Genomic DNA, 17,363 nt, shown 5'->3' with positions numbered 1-17,363 from the left:
TGGTGGCGCAGTGGTTGAGAGTCTGCCTGCCGATGCAGGGGATATGGGTTCGTGCCCTGGTCCGGGAAGATCCCACATGCCGCGGAGCGGCTGGGCCCGTGAGCCATGGCTGCTGAGCCTGCGCGTCCAGAGCCTGTGCTCCGCAACGGGAGAGGCCACAGCAGTGAGAGGCCCGTGTACCGCAAAAAATAAATAAATAAATAAATATTAAAAAATACTATCTCCTTATTGTTCTAATTTGCATTTCCCTTTCAGTGTAGTTGAATATCTTCTCAAATGTTTATTGTATATTTATATCCTTTGAGCATGATTTCCCCCATTGGGTCCTTTGAATTTGTCTTTTTTTTTTTTTTGGCGTCTTAAATTTTTTTTTAAATACCCAAAAGTACAAAGAATGATAAAATGAATTCCCAGGTACTTATTACTCAAATTCAAAAACTGAATCACTTTGCTGTACACCTGAAACTAACACAACATTGTAAATCAACTATATTTCAATTAAAAATTTAAAAAAAAACTATCAGGGCTTTTCTCTATCTGCTTTATATATTCTTTTATTTTTTTATTTCTGTATTTTAGAGCAAATTTCAAACAGCATGTCATTTTACCCTATATACTTCATTGTCCTCTAAAAATATGGACATTTCTAAGACATACAGCCACAATGCCACTTTTGCACTAAACAAAATTCATAACAGTTCTTTGATGTTCTCTAATACCCAGCCATAGTCTGATTTCCTCAATTATCTCAAAAAATGTCTTTTTACATTTGGTTTGTTTAAATCTAGATCCAAACAAGAGGCACACATTGTACTTGGTTATGTGTCTTAAATCTACTTTAATCTAAAACAGTCTCCCCTCTTTTTTTTCCTTCATTCTATTGAGTTGTTGAAGAAATCAAGTCCCTTGTACTGTTGAATGTCCTACATAATCATTTGTCTGTTTACTTATTTTTGTTGTTACTTAGGTTGCTCTTCTCATTAGAGGAATAAAGTTGACATAACTATAAACCAGAAGTTGGCTCTAAAGCCTTCAGTAGATTCCAGTACAAAGTTTTTTAAAACAGGAATGCTCAGAGATGGTGTTATGTACTTCCTATTGCAACACATCAGAAAGTACAGACTGTCTAACAGTCAGTGGTGTTCAGATTGATGAGTGGGTTCAAGCAGAGGCAGCTTGAACGGTCCATTATAAAGTTTCCCATCGATCTTTTACTTTGTAGTTTCATCAATTGATGTTCATTGCCTGAAAAAAATATTTTATTAGGGCTGCAAAACAATGATAAACTAATCTCATCATTTCTTGTAATTTATTAACTGTATCCCTCTGTACAGAATTTCTCCTCATCAACCATGGCTATTTGGTTACTCTGAAATACAGTTCACATAGGAAGGGCAGGATAAATGCTTAATTCTTTACTTTTAATTGACAATTCTTTTTTTTTTTTATTTTTTTTTTTATTTTTGCGGTACGCGGGCCTCTCACTGTTGTGGCCTCTCCTGTTGCGGAGCACAGGCTCCGGACGCGCAGGCTCAGCGGCCACGGCTCACGGGCCCAGCCACTCCGCGGCATGTGGGATCTTCCCGTACCGGGGCACGAACCTGTGTCCCCTGCATCGGCAGGCGGACTCTCAACCACTGCGCCACCAGGGAAGCCCTAATTGACAATTCTTAAAGAGTTGGTGCCTGTGTTGGATACTGTGATGTGCCAGCCCATCTCCCATTTCAATAAAGGACTTTCTGCCTGAGGTGCAGAGAGCACTGTTGGAAAGCTGCCTCTGTTAGCCCCTTCAGGGATTGCCGCAGGTACAGAGAGTTGCCTCACTCAAGGTCACAAAGTTTTCTGGGGCAGCGCACAGCAGTGACTGACCAAAGAAAGGCTATAGAGGCTTGACCATCTCAGCTCAACTTGGGATAATTCGGAAGGGTCATTGTAACTCCAGATCTCTCTGTGGGGCTGGCAGAGGCTGCTGTTAGGCCTACAGCGCAGCTCAACTTTCCCCTCTGCCCAGGACTGCTCCTTCCACAGGTGTTATTCCAAAAGACATCTCTTAATAGGCTTCTTGCATGCTACATTCTGTCATAGAGTTGGCTTCCTGGGGAACTCAAATTACGACACTTGAAACTGGGTGTTACCCGGGAAAGTCAGCACTTAGCTGGGATTTGGGAGCTAGATCGTTCACTGCCCAGTTGGCAAGGAGGACCGCATCGCAGAGGGGTAGGTGGATCACAGATAGCCCCCTGCCACAAGGTGGCAGTCCTATTACTGTTAAGACTTTCACCGGGTGGTGAATTGGGTTGGTATACTGGTAGAAGGGGAACATATGATCTGGTGTGATATATCAAGTATTTGAGAAACAGGGTGAAAGAGTAGCTATAAGACCAATAGAATTTGGTGGTTATTGAGCTCCAAAGAAGATTAAATTCCCAATGGAGACAGGTTTGCTGTGCCAAAGTCAGGATGCTTCCTGGGAAAGCATAGGACCCTGACATACAGTTTGGGGATATCTAGATGGATGCCACCAAAATCTTGAATCCCCAGATTTCCCTGAACCCTCTGAGCCTGTAGAATTGGCCTGACTTCCCTACTAATAGTCTCCCCACCCCTTACTTGGAGATGATGCAGAGCTTCTCCACCACAAGACAAAATGTACCTTCACTTCCCCTCTTGGCCACTAGGCCTATAACAAGGGTTAAGGCATAGCATGAACATGCTAGGCTTGATAAGGGAGGAAAGTAACTCTGCCTCCAGGAGCTGCATGGCCTAGCCTGCATAGATCGGCAGGACCTAGAAAAGTACACATAACATTGGATTCTGAGATCGCTTGATCAAGGGAGCTAGACTATAAAGTTGGAAGAGGAGAGTTTATCAATGTAGGAACACTCCCCTGGAAAATAGGATTTAATACCCTGGCAAGGACCACAAGAGGTGGTGCAAACTCACTACTAGGACAGCTCCTAGAGGTATAGAAAACATGATGATCCACACTAAGTGAGGTCGAAATGCCAGCATTGCTATGGAAATAGTGGAATAAGGGATGAAAGGATTCAGAAGTGAGCATATTGGAGTGGACATACTGAAAAGACTGCAAAACGCAAACAGAAAGGCACAGGATACACCATTTACCACGGCTCTGAGAAGCATGCGGCTGAGAGGGCTACCGGCACCACTAAGAAATTCAGTGGTGGTTCTCCTCTGTAGGTTCAGCCTGTCCAGAGGAGAGGCCATGACAGTAGGCTCACTATGGCAGTGGTCATTGTAGAGCTCTGAAAAGACAGAGACCCTATGGCTGAGTGTAACCATCAGAAGTCAGGTGGGTGCAATTATCATAATGAGTGCAAGGTCGGCAGAGAGGTTGGTGGAGAAGCCCAAGGAGCCTGAAGTGCAGTTATGGAAACCATAAATAGGACGTGGCATCCTAGGGGAAGGATAAATGAGCAGGGACAATAAGTGTCCATTCTGTGGCCTTCATCAAAAAATCTACAAACAATAAATGCTGGAGAGGGTGTGGAGAAAAGGGAACCCTCTTGCACTGCTGGTGGGAATGTGAATTGATACAGCCGCTATGGAGAACAGTATGGAGGTTCCTTAAAAAACTACAGAGAGAACTACCATACGACCCAGCAATCCCACTACTGGGCATATACCCTGAGAAAACCATAATTCAAAAAGAATCATGTACCAAAATGTTCATTGCAGCTCTATTTACAGTAGCCCGGAGATGGAAACAACCTAAGTGTCCATTGACAGATGAATGGATAAAGAAGAGGTGGCACATATATACAATGGAATATTACTCAGCCATAAAAAGAAACGAAATTGAGTTATTTGTAGTCAGGTGGATGGACCTAGAGTCTGTCATACAGAGTGAAGTAAGTCAGAAAGAGAAAAACAAATACTGTATGCTAATGCATATATATGGAATCTAAAAAAAAATGGTCATGAAGAACCTAGGGGCAGGACAGGAATAAAGATGCATACCTACTAGAGAATGGACTTGAGGACACAGGGAGGGGGAAGGGTAAGCTGGGACAAAGTGAGAGAGTGGCAAGGACATATACACACTACCAAATGTAAAACAGAGAGCTAGTGGGAAGCAGCCGCATAGCACAGGGAGATCAGCTCGGTGCTTTGTGACCACCTACAGGGGTGGGATAGGGAGGGTGGGAGGGAGGGAGATGCAAGAGGGAAGAGATATGGGGATATATGTATAGCTGATTCACTTTGTTATACAGCAGAAACTAACATACCATTGTAAGGCAATTATACTCCAATAAAGATGTTAAAAATAAATAAATAAATGTCCGTTCTGGTGAGGTTTTAACCAGCACCCTTCTGTCCGGACGGAGCATCCGTAATCTTCCTTGCACAGTGACCCGCTGCCATTTCTCCCTCTCAGCCCAGCACAACGCTTGTGAAAGCCTTGTGTGGCCCTCACTCTTATTTGGCTCAAGTCTTGGAACTTCTAAAAATGCCCATTTCCTGGCCTTCTTGTAAGGCCTGTGGTCCATCTGTCTCGCTTGCTGGGGGGCATTGTGAATGCTGCCCTAAGTATTGGCCTGTTTACTACTTGGGGGATTTGATATTTAAACAAAAGCTTTGTGTCTTCCCAAGTACTTGGCCTCCTGATTGTTAACTGGGGTCAGAGGCCTCCTCTCAGCCCCTCTCCAGCTCCCCAAGACAGAGGGGCGATCCGGAGGGGCCCAGGGAACTGTTGAAAGACCAGGGTTTGGTCTCCTTCGGGCCTCGCTGCCACTTATCGCTGCCAGCGATAAGCAGAAGCAGCAAAGGAATCCGTACAAATTCCATCACTGTGGCTCCACCGGGCTGTAAACAGGCCATAATGCGAGGTTGCACATCCTTCACCGCCAAACAGGCTGCAGTGGCAGCCGACACATGGTGAGGGAGGACTCCAGTGAGCAGATCCGCCGGTGGCCACAGCATAGGTGCCAGTTGTGAACCCCTGGGTCTTGCTGCAAAATGAAGAGCAGGAAATGCATTAGCAGGGTGTGGTGGGCCCTCTGAAAATCCCTAGCACGCCTCTCTGTGTCTTGGGGCAGAGCTTTAGTCCTCAAGGCCAGCCTCACCTGGTCCAGGGCCTTGGGTTCCAAGCCCTGAGCCACTGACGTGATCTCTTTTATCTCAGCCTGGTCCAGGCTGACTTCCCCTAGCCACTGTCCCAGGCAAGTGGAGGAGCCTGGAGGGGCCAGGAAGGCACCTCGCATTTCCTCCTGGCGGATGAACCTGTAACAGCTCTAACTGTTTGACGCACGAATGTACTCATTACCGTGCAGGGCACTCCTGGCGCACGAGGGGCATTTCTCCTAGCACCCTTTGACCCAGTCTCTAAGGTCACTTGTCCCAAATCCCTGCATGGATGTTATATAGAGAGAGAGCCTAAGAGGAATCAGTGTGGGAGGTCAGCCAGGTTTGGTAGAAATGTCGAAAGTCAGAAGACATGGGCTCCTGTCCCGAATCCACTGAATTGGCCTGTGACCTTGGGGAAGCATCATGGGCTGTGTTCCCAGGGAAATAGAGCGTGACACAGAGCTTCGCAGGCAGGAGGATTCTTGGGGAGCATCGTCAGGCTCAGTACCTGTGGGGAGTGAAGAAAGCAGGAGCGGGAAGAGGAGGAAGTTGAACTGTGATGCAGACACAACATGGGGAGCTCTGGAGCCGGCATGACCCGTCAGAGAGGTCCTAAGTTGTGGTAAAGGAGCCAGGGCTTTATGTCCCTGTGTTGGCCAGTCACTAGATGCAGGCTGCCACCTGGGATGGGTACACAGCCTTGGGCACGGTGGCTCTCTTCAGCTGAGGGTCATTCCCGGGGAGGGGCTGGGCTGTGTGCTGTCAGTCACCAACAGGCCCTTCAGCTGGGGAATGAGGGCTCCAGCAAGAAAGGGTAGGGGTGGAGCTGGGTGGTGCCCCACTGCATCCTTCCGGCAAGTTACTTCCCTGCTCTGGGCCCCAGTTTTCTCATCTGTCACATTCCAGCTCCAGGGCTCTGTGATTCCACCCCCTCTGCTCTTACCCCCAGGACTCCCCCTCACCGGCCTCTTAGGCTACACCCAATTTAGCATCCTACCCCTGCTACAGTGTTTGCAGCAGCTCCTCATTGACTATGATAAAGTACAAATTCCTTGGGTGACTTTCAAGGCCCCTCACAATCTAGTCCTGACCTATCCCTTCAGCCTCCATCCTCATTGCTTACTCTCCATGACAGGTATTTTGTTTCTATCATGATTTCCCTGAAAACACTCTCCCTCCTTCCTCTGCTCTTTCAATAAGGATGCATTCGTGAGCAGGGTATAGCGGAAAGGGCTTTGGAGCCAGACCTCAACTCAGGTCCCGCTCTTATCAGCTGTGTGACCTTAGGCAGGTCACTCAAGCTCTTTGAGGCTCAGTTTCTTCATCTGGAAAAATGAAGACTTTTTTTTATGTCTTTTTCCATTTGTTTGTTGTGAGAAACAAATGAGGTAACATATGTAAAGGGCCTACTGCAAAGCCTCTTCCCTTTGTTGAAACAGCTGAACGTAAATAACATCATCCAATGATTAGTTTCAAATATATTTAGAATGAGTAAATGCTGTATATAATTTGGTGCTTTCTCACTAATCCTTAACAAAAATCTAGTCACTCAGAATTTTTAGTCTGGTGCCAAGTAAATACCCAGCCTCTGCTCAGGCTGCTCCTGGTCTGCATCTTTCTCAACAGCCTCTCTGCCTCAGTCATAAGAACACAGACGCCTTTTTATTCTCTTGGCCAAGAGGCATCAGTCAGCATCACCTGGGAACTTGCTGGAAACTCACATTCTCAGCCACCACCACCCTAGACCTAACATTCAGAAGCTCTGCGGGTGGGCCCCGCAATCTGGCTTTTCCCAAGCACCCCTGCCCCAGGAGACTCTGATGCACGCTCAGTTTGAGAACCACGCCTGCTACGCAGCCTGGGGCTCATCTGAGGCCACGTTCCCTCGGGCTTATCAGTGCTACAGATCCGTCTGCCACCCAGAAAGAGGGAGGCATGACTTGGCAGGAGTTAGGCGACTCCAGAAGAGACCAGGCCTTTGACAGGAGGTCCCGGGTGTAACCTGTGCTCTTTGGCCACTGTAGGCTCCCCAGGAGCGGGTTGCTGAGCTCTGCCCGCTGAGCTAGAACCTCCTCCAGGGCACATGGGGCAGTGCCTGCCACTGGGCAAGTCGTCCCAGGACCAGAGACTCGTGACCTTTAAGCCTACTCAGCATAGCCCCTAAAGCAGTGGTGGTTCTCAAAGTGTGGTCCCCAGACCAACAACATTAGTACCACCTGGGGACATGTTAGCATGGAAATTCTCAGGCCCTGCCCCAGACCAATAGGTGATTTTGATTCAGGTTCAAGTTTGAGAACCACCGGCCTACACTTTGCAAACGCAAACTAGTTTAACTTCATTTGCTTTTTCAGCTGCCCCATTCTCTCTACTTCTTTCTTCCTTACTACACGGAAGATAAAAAGGGAGACAAAAACATATTGATAGAGAGGGTATACAAAACCCTGTTTCCTAATTAGAAGGAATTCCCTTTCCACTTTACTCTTTGAATTTACCTGTTCTGACCAGTCATTTCAAATAGGACCCATGGGTGGTCTAACTCGATTTACATTTAGTACTTATTTCTCCAATGGCTTGTTGCTAGTGGTAAAAGCTTTGGCACATGAAACAGAACATTCGGAATACAATATGAATAAGCATTTTTGAACAGAGATTTAGTTTCATTGCAGCCACTGGCATGATGTGCTTTACAGCTCTAATTTCAGTTCCAGTTGTGAAGACTTGAGAAAGGCAAACAGATTTCAGAAAATAAATAGATAAAATAAAGGGCAGAGGTGGGAGAGATATACGCTCCAACTGTCATATCAATTAGAGATCTAAATAGATCTAGAGAGCTAAATTAGGCAATTTTATAGCCAGGGGAACAGGGAAACACAGTGCTGGAGCATAATTAAACTGTGGAGCCCTCACCGTGGAAGGAGGGGGCTGGAGGACAGCAGGGTTGACTGAGGGCCTGGATAGGAGAGACCAGGGACGGGAAGGGGCTCTGAGGGAGAAGCCCAGAGGGCAAATTAGGGCCAGGGGCTCAGACCTACGGGCCAGTGGCACAGAGGACTAAAGGACTTCCCTTCCCACAGTGATGGCTCCACAGAGTTCTTGCTGGGAGAGGAATCGGCACTCCCCCACTGTACCTGCCAGTCCGAGGGAGGCGGCAGGAGCAAAGTGCTAAATGGGCCTCCTGATCTCCCTCCCAGCGCCCCCAGGACTGCCCCCCACCAGGTCTGTGCAGCTCCATCCCTTTTCCCAGTTATGGGGAGCGTGGCCGCTTTCCTCCAGCTCAATGCCAGGCATAAGCCCTTCCTACAGAAAGGCACTCTCCTTTCTGGGCTTCGTTGGCTTTTAAGTGAAATCTTTCTCCTCCTTTCTCTTCCCAGGGTCTTATCAGAGGCCTGAGCGGACCTGCCCCAGGACTGCTACCTTGGTCAGCACAGAGCACACGTGTGCTCTGTGACTGTGATTTCCATGATTTCCATTTTCCCATCGTGACAAACCTGGGCCTCACGCCTCCTGGCTCCGACCTGACAAGAATCGCAGAGCATCCCAGGGGAAAGGAGAGGGCAGCTGCAGCTACCTGGAGGGGCAGGAAGGGGGCACCTATGGCGGGGGGGCCGGCTCTCCAGACCAGGCAGGAGTGTGCCGTTAGCACCCGAAGCTGGCTCTCCCTGGAGAGCTCACGGTGCCTGCTGGCCAGCTGTGAGTCAAGGAGATGTGGTCCCTGGGTACGCGGGGTTCAGAGGGCAGAAGGCACTTGTCTAGCCTATGGGCGAAGGACTAGATGAGTAGCTTGTTAGCTCACCCAGGTGGGGCTAGTCCCAGGTGTGTGTGTATGTGTTGCGGATGGGAGGTACTTAAATGGTATGATACACAGGGTTATATGCATTTGTCAAAGTCATCAAATGGTACACTTAAGATTTGTACATTTCGCTGTATAAAAATGTTACCTAAAACGGGAACTGTAAACAGTGATCTCTAATGCTATGCATGCTGAATTTTTCCAGCAGATGTGTCCTGATGTTTGCAGCTTACGTTGAAATGCATCCAAAAATTAAATGGCTTGATACATGGATAGAAGAACGGATAAATATGCAACAAAGCAAATATAATAAAATGTAAAATTTAGAATCTAGCTGGTGTCTACGTGAGTGTTAACTGTATCATACTTTAAACTTTTTGTAAGTTTGAAATATTTTCCATAATGGAACAGTGGGAAAAATAATGTTGTATTTGGCATGGAAGTGTGGAAGTTACTGTCATTCTTAATGATCCAAGCATGCAGAGGTGTTAGACTCTGTCACAGCTATATATATATATATATATATATATTTTCTGTATGCGGGCCTCTCACTGTCGTGGTCTCTCCCGTTGCGGAGCACAGGTTCCGGACGCGCAGGCTCAGCGGCCATGGCTCACGGGCCCAGCCACTCCGTGTCACAGCTATATTTAATTCACCGATCTGACCCTTAGGGAAAAAGAGATAGATCTTGGAAAATGACAGGCTATTGTAAATTCAACCAAGTAGTGGTCCTAACCTCTGCCACTGTGCTAGATGTAGGATATTTGCTAAAGCAGATTAGCACAGGCTCAGTCACATGGTATGCTGCCATTAATTTTCTGAATGTGTTCTTTTCTACACTATTCAGAAAAGAGGATCAAAAAATGCTCAGATTCACATGGGACAGACCACAATGTACATCTGTGATTTTGTTACAGGGCTACGTTGACTCTCTTGCCCTTTGTCGTAATATAGTCCGAAGGGATCTGGATACCCCACAGAACATCACACTGATGCATAAAGAAATCACGTTAATCAGTCTGGATGAGCAAAAAGTGGCTTGCACATTGGTGGCCTTGGTGATAGACAGTCACAACACGGGAGGTAAATGCTATGATGATTCAGGGGCTTGTCACATCAATACATTTCTTAGGTGTCCACTAAGGTTAGGGGCACACTGAGTAATCCCATCCAAGGTAAAGGACAAATTATGACACTTTGTACCTTTCACCACAAAGAAGAAAAGTGTACTATCTGCTTGGCCTCTTCAGGTTCTGGAGGCAGTATATTTCTCACTTGGGAACACTGCTCTGCCACATATGCTGGATGATGTGAAGACTGGCAACTTTGAGTGGAGGTCAAAGCAGGAAGTGCTCTGCAGCAGTCTACACCAGAGTGCAAGCAGCCCTTTTACTTGGCCCTGTGACCAGAGTACCCTATGGTATTAAAGGTCGTAATGGTGGGAAAAGTTGCCATGTGGGATTGATAGCAAATCTCATGGGATAATCACAGTGCAGACTCCTGGAGTTTTGGAGAAAGGCCATGCCATCTTCAGAGAATTATATGCCTTTGAAAAACAACTCCCAGTGTGCTGCTGGGTCCTGGTAGGAACAGAGCAAGCTGATCATGGGACAGCAGGAGAGTATGCGGCCACAGCTGCTCATCATGAGCTGGGTTCTGTCTGACCCACCAAATCCTGAGGGCAAATGGGCCTAACAGGAAGCTCTTATAAGGAAGTGATAAATCCAGCACAAGCAGGACTGGAGGAGTCAAGTAGCTATATCAGCAGGTGGCCCAGACTCCCATGTCATCCACCACTATTTCACTAGCATCTCTTCCTACGCTCACACTTATGGCATATGGGAATATCCCTCGTGACCAGCTGACAACAAAGGAAAAAGCCTGAACTTGGTTCATGGGTGGATTGCTATGGCGTGTGGGTGTAAGCTGAAAATGAATGACGGCCACACTGCAGCCCCACCCATGATGGCTTTGAAAGAAGGTGTTGAGGAATAACTCTGAAGGGCCATTCTAGTTGAGACTATCTTTGGGCCTGCAACACAGCTCTACTCGCTCTGCTCACTCCTGCTTCCTTCTTCTCCCTTCCATAAGTGTTGATCCAAAGGTTAATTAATATGCTGCTTACTAACACCATCTCAGAGTCCACTTTCTACTACAACAGTGCCCTTCTTTTCAAACTTCTTTACTTCTCAGTTTGTAAGACCTCTTCGTATATTAGGAATATTAACTCTCTGTTACATGTGTTGCAGATATTTCCTCCTAGTCTGTCTTTTGCCTTTTAACTTTGCTTACAGTGTCTTTTGCAAAACAAATAATTTAGTTTCATTTTCTAACTGAATCTGTTAATCTGTCCCTACACCTACCAAAAAATAATGACTTTGATGTATAGCTATTAACCTGAAAGGGTAACCATGGTGTATTGTTAAGAGCTAAAGGCAAGTTGCAGAATAATATATAAAGCAGCATTTATCAAACTTTTCTGATTATAGAACTCATTAAACTTCTTTGAAAGCTCACATTCAATAAGCTTAGGGTGGGGCCCAGGAATCTGTATTTTAAAGACAAACAAAGCGAGTCTATGATTGGATTCATTTTTTTAAAAATTTTTGAGACTTTATTTTTTAGAGCGGTTTTAACTTCACAGAAAATTGAGAAGAAGGTAAAAACTTTTCTCATATACTGCCTTCTTCCCACATATGCACAATCTCCCCCATTATCAACATCCCCACCAGGGTGGTGCATTTGTTATAGTTGATGAACCTATGTTGATACGTCATCATCACCCAAAGTCCATGGTTTACATTAGGGTTCACTCTTGGTTCTGTACTCTCACACGTGACCATCTTTGCAGTATATCATACAGAGTACTTTCCCTGCCTTAAAGATTCATTTGGATGTAAAGCATCACTCCATGTTTGTAAAGAAAATAAGGGGAGAAGTAAGTCTCTATTTGTGTGTGTGTACATACTATATAAGCATAGAGAAAAGTGCATAAGGATACACCTCAGATTAATGTCGTTTTTCCAAGTGGAAGGAACTAGAAAAAATAAGGAAATTATGTCTTTATATACTTTTTTATTCTTATTGCAATGGGTATTAACTAATTATAACGTTTTAAGAAATCCAGTAAATATTAAAGCCATTTCAAATTGGCTTGTTATCTTTTGAGAGAATACTGTGAAGAAGAAAAAGAAGCACTCAGAAGAGTTGTCTTAATTCTTAGCTAAGCGTTCTCTGCACGCTCCACCACAATATCAGGAATTTCCCTTCTGTTAAGGCAGCTAAACCTGGCCAGTAGTGGATGAGGTTTACACCTAGGTGACCATGAAATGGTTAACAGAGTTTCTATGTTGTTAAAATTTTGGTTCACACCAAAAATAGTTTATACAGGTTGTGTAACAGCTGCTGTTGCAATTATGTCTAATGGAAGGTTTTGATTCACACCAAAAACACTTACATGTGTTTTGAGTGGCTAAAACTTCTGGTTTCCAAGGAACTAACTACACAAGTCTCCCCCCTAGGGACTCTGAAATCATCCTTCTTACTTTTGCCTGGTTCACTGCCTTGGAAACATTCAAAACAGATTGCTGATCTGCTTCTAGGCACTGAGATTTTGAGACTTGCTTGTCTCTTTTATTCAGAAAAAATGTTTTTCTGATTATACAAGTAATTACATGCTCACTGTAGAAAATTTGAAAAAGACAGAAAAGTATAAAAAGAAACAAGAATCACTCATAACCCTACCATCCAGAGGCAACCACTGTTAATCTTTTGGCATATTACCTTCCAATTTTGTTTCCGTGAATTTTTCATGTATTTGAGCCCATCCTGGGCATATAATTTCATATACTGCTTTTATCATGTAATGTGATAAAATAAGCAATTTCCAACAAACCATACTTTTACAAGATTCCATTTATATAGATGTGTTCTGATCTACTTTACTATTCCCCTTTTATTCAACATTTAAGTTGTTTTAATTATTTTGCTATCTTAAGTAACATTGAAGCTTTTACCTTTAGGTATGTCTGAATTTGAAACCATTGCCCATTTCTGATGCTGATGAAGGTGTTGCCTAACTGCTATGCTCCAGTAAGGTACTTAGAACTTTTCACCTTGTAATCATCACAGAGACTTCCAGGATATCTTAAGCCCATCAGCTGAGAGGCAGCTCTCCTGAAAATAGGGGACAAGGAAATAAATGAAATCATAGTTCCAATGACAGAAAGGAGAAATGTGTTATCTTAAAACCCAAATATACTGGAATTCCCTAACAGTGACAACAGTGGTATCCTTGGTATTCAGCCACAACTCCTATGTATTTCTGCATTGTGTTTTGTTCTTATCTGAAGTGTTCAGTCAAAAACAACAACAACAAACTTTTCCAGTCTGTTTGTTCTGGCAAAACCCTTTCAAAGGGAGGAGGGCCAAAAGACACCTTGTCCAGTTGAGCCGTGTGTTGCTAGCTAAGCTAATGCCATAAATGAGATTTCGCTAGGGCTTCCCTGGTGGCGTAGTGGTTGGGAATCCGCCTGCCGATGCAGGGGACACAGGTTCGTGCCCCGGTCCGGGAGGATCCCGCGTGCCGCGGAGCCGCTGGGCCCATGAGCCATGGCCGCTGAGCCTGTGCGTCCGGAGCCTGTGCTCCACAGCGGGGGAGGCCACAACAGTGAGATGCCCGTGTGCCGCAAAAAAGAAAAAGAAAAGAGATTTCGCTAAAACAGTTTTTAAAAAATCATGCTGGCAATTTAATTAGGACTAAAGACCCATGAGGTTTGGAAGGACATAGATTTTCTCATTCTAATTTCACACCTCTTCAAGCTCTTCTCAAAAATAAGACTATAGTTGCTTTAAAATACTGCAGAAAAAGAAGTTTGGCTGTGTGAAAAAATAGATGAAACAGGATTAGTGAAATGCTGATAATTCTTGAAACTAGATGACAGGTATGGGTTATATTATTCTCTCTATTCTTGGGTATGTTTGAAAATTTCCATAATAAAGGAGAGAAGACAGAGAGAGAGACAGAGAGACAGATACAGAAAGAGAGAAATGGCGAGATAGAGAATATTAAAAGACATCTAATAATTAAAAGTAAAAATCAAAAAGAAAAACCATAAGACCCCTATGCAAAAGGTAACATTAATCTTGTTTAATTTGGAATTTTCTCATCTGTAACTCACTTTCTACAATAGCTAGGAAACGACATAAGCAGTTTGAAGGGGGCACATTTTGAGTATGTAGATTCTCACCTATAATCATTTAGCTATTTGTGATAAACAGGAATCCTTTTGGTCCCTATATAATTGATGAATTGATATTGCATTGGCTCAGAAAGTGTACTTTGATTAACTACTACTGCCTTTCACACCTTGCAGAAGGGAAAGGTAGGTGAATGTGACTGACTTCATTTTTCAAAGGCCAACTAGCCTCACTATCATCTGCTGAACACACAAAGCAGATGTTCCAGAAGCATGGACAAAGCATGACCTTTGAGTTGTCTGTGACACGTGGCCGCCTTTCGATGCTGGCTCCCTTAGTAGAACCAGTTATTCTACCCAGTTTGTCCAAGTATCTGTCCCAGCATCCGGCATCTGACGTCATGATATATCCCCCTCTCTCTCCATATATATATATATCCCTCTTTTTCTTCCCCTCTAGAATGCCAACTATTTCGAAGTCAAGACTGTGTCTTATTCAGTTTTTGTTTTCACAGTACCTGGTACAGTCTCTGGAAATGGGTAGGGAGCATAAATGTATGCTAAATAAACAAAGGAATAAATATACAAAACGACTGGAACGGAGGGAGGATTAGGATCTAGCTTATATATGTTAGTTGTTACAATCTTCAGAAAGTTCCTTAACCTATATGAGTCTCAGCTGCAAAATGGGAATGACAATGCCAAGCTTTCGTACTTCACAGTGTTATTGCTAGGCTCAAAATCAACTTAAAGGGCTTCGCTGGTGGCGCAGTGGTTGAGAGTCTGTCTGCCGATGCAGGGGACACGGGTTCGTGCCCTGGTCCGGGAAGATCCCACATGCCAAGCTGGATCCTGTGACTTTCTGACATGCCCCCCGTTTTAAAGTTCTTTCTTACGTTTGGGCATAAGATGTTCCAGTCTTGCCTCTTTTTTCATTACTACTAATAAGAGCTTCATCGTTCCACACTTATTTTCCCTTTAGATCCATTCTAGAGTTATTTTCAACTCTTCTTCTTCCCATTGTTTTCCTGGGTCCTCAAACCCACTATATTTTTTTGCTTAGTCTTTCAGACTTTATCATTTCTTAGATTCTAATTCACACACTTACCACATCAGGGCTACACTAAAAAAGAAGTGCCGGGCTTCCCTGGTGGCGCGGTGGTTGAGAGTCTGCCTGCCGGCGTAGGGGACACGGGTTCGTGCCCCGGTCTGGGAAGATCCCACATGCCGCGGAGCAGCTGGGCCCGTGAGCCATGGCCACTGAGCCTGTGCGTCCGGAGACTGTGCTCCGCAACGGGAGAGGCCATAACAGTGAGAGGCCTGCGTACCGCAAAAAAAAAAAAAAAAAAAAAAAAAAAAAAAAAAAAAAAAAAAAAAAAAAAATCAACTTAAAGTAGTGCATATGAAAATGTTTTAGAAACCAAAAGGAGGGAAGGCCACCTGTGTTGTGTTAAGGAGAGAGGCTGTATAGCATGGTGTTTATGGCTGCTATCATTGGGTTACTGTGAGAATAAAACAAGGTGATATAGGTAAAATACTTGGCAAGGTACCTGGGACAAAGTAACCTTTCCAGAAATGGAAACAGGGAAGATGAAAAGGTCCATGTAGTGAGGGTGGTAGAACTATATGGGAGCTGGCAAAATGGACCAGATGCCCTTTAAAATGACCACTTGACCTCTCTGATGCTAAGGAGAGCAATTTAGAATCCTCTAATGTCTCAATAACATCAAACCCTCACACAATCTCTGTGGCTAGCTGGTGCCCTCACTGGGTCTGACAGTGGCCCCTCCAGGTGTGCATACATATGTATATATGTTTGTGTGTGTGTATCTGTATATATGTGTGTATTTTTAGGAATGTATGTGTGCTGGGCCTGAGGACAGCGCCAAATGAAGCGCACGTCTCTGTGTTTGCCTGTGTGTGTATTTGTGTGTGTGTGCCCCTGTATGTGTCTATGTATACATGTGCTATGCATGTGTGCTAGTATTTGTGTATATGTTTGTATGGTGTGTATTTGTATATGTCAATGTGTATATTTGTGTATGTATGTGTATCTTGATCAGAGCTGGTCACCTCGGCTGATCTGAGTGGAAGGGTGACGAGGGGCTGCAGGACCTGCGGATCCCGGGCTGGATTAGGCTGCAGCCCTGTCAGCGGGGCTGCGGAGTGGGTGGTGAAGCACTGGCGTGGAGGCTGGGGGAGGATTCTCAGCGTGGCAGGCAGGCCTAGCTGAGGCAGTGCTGAGCGCGAGGCAGAAGCCGAGGAGCAGAACATTTGGAGGTCAGGAGCTGCGGATAGAAAAAGGGGAAGTCACAGGCTGGTGAGAGCCTTTTGTGCAGGAACAGGTCTTGTCCTGGGACCTTCCACTGATGGACATGGGGGAGAAGGGGAGAAACAGCAGAGTGCCCAGGGCCCAGAGGGGTCAAGAGTCACATCTGCAGCACTTTCCAATGTCTACAGAGCTCTCACAGAATAGCACCCTGGGAATTGGAACCTAATGCTAATGAAACTGGATATGACACTGAGGGCTCAAACCACATTTCACTTCAGTGGGATGCTGAGCAGAGGTGCAAAGTCACCCTCTCTGGAAAACAACTTCAACCTGAGGATAATTGTAGCTCCAAGAGCTATACATTCGAAGAGCCCAATTAGCCCTTTCCCTCAGTTCATCTGTGGATGATTTCACTGTTTCACTTTATTTCAGAGACCTGAAAACCTTATTTAAAAGCTGAAAACATTATTGAACTTCCAAGTCAGAGATTTTCTGCCTGCCTCATTTTAGATTATATATGACACCCAAGAGAAAAAGTAGCAAAGAACTCAAGGAACATTAAGTTCCAACTTTAGTTGGAAGGTGAGGAAAGTTGTTGGTGATAAGGGGCCCTTTATAAAAAGATATTTTTTTTTGCGAAACATGGACTTCTCACTGTTGTGGCCTCTCCTGTTGCGGAGCACAGGCTCCGGATGCACAGGCTCAGTGGCCATGGCTTACGGGCCCAGCCCGGACCGGGGCACGAACCCGCATCCCCTGCAGCGGCAGGCAGACTCTCAACCACTGCGCCACCAGGGAAGCCCCAGTACTGTGTAAATTTGGACAAGACACTAAATCTGTCTTGGACAGAATTTTCTCATTTGTAAAATGAAGGAATTGTATTAGATGATCTTTAAGAGCCCTTCAAGCTCTTTTTAGGGAAGCCCTAAAAAGATTTTTTTAATGTCCATAATGTCACCTCCCAGAAAATTCGTATCGGAAAAAAAAAAAGTAACTTATATACATAGTAAGAAAG

The sequence above is a fragment of the Lagenorhynchus albirostris genome, chromosome X, assembly GCF_949774975.1.
Source record: "Lagenorhynchus albirostris chromosome X, mLagAlb1.1, whole genome shotgun sequence".
NCBI lineage: Eukaryota > Metazoa > Chordata > Mammalia > Artiodactyla > Delphinidae > Lagenorhynchus > Lagenorhynchus albirostris.
The sequence above is the reverse complement of the archived record's forward strand: the minus strand, read 5'-3'. Positions refer to the sequence as shown.